Genomic DNA, 467 nt, shown 5'->3' with positions numbered 1-467 from the left:
TTAACCATCCTAGCCGTTTTTTTTGCCCGAACGAAGGTCGGGCTTAAGGGCTAGGTGGTTAAAAAATACAGATATTTAATTCTGATCCTACTTGCTATCTATCAAAATAAACTGAAAAAATTCTGTATTTCTGTAAAAAAAATACAGATAATTAATTCTGATACCACTTGCTATGCATCAAAATAAACAAAAAAATTTCTGTAATTCTGTAAAAAAAATTACAGATAATAATTCTGATACCACTTGCTATATATGAAAATAAACAGAAACATTTCTGTAAAAAAAATACAGATAATTAATTCTGATACCACTTGCTACCCATCAAAATAAACAGAAAAATTTCTGTACTTCTTTAAAAAAAATACTGGTGTTTCATTCTGATCCTACTTGCTATCTATCAAAATAAACTGAAAATTTTCTGTATTTCTGTAAAAAAATACAGATAATTTATTCCGATACCACTTGCT

This window comes from Pyxicephalus adspersus, chromosome Z (assembly GCF_032062135.1).
Source record: "Pyxicephalus adspersus chromosome Z, UCB_Pads_2.0, whole genome shotgun sequence".
NCBI lineage: Eukaryota > Metazoa > Chordata > Amphibia > Anura > Pyxicephalidae > Pyxicephalus > Pyxicephalus adspersus.
The sequence above is the reverse complement of the archived record's forward strand: the minus strand, read 5'-3'. Positions refer to the sequence as shown.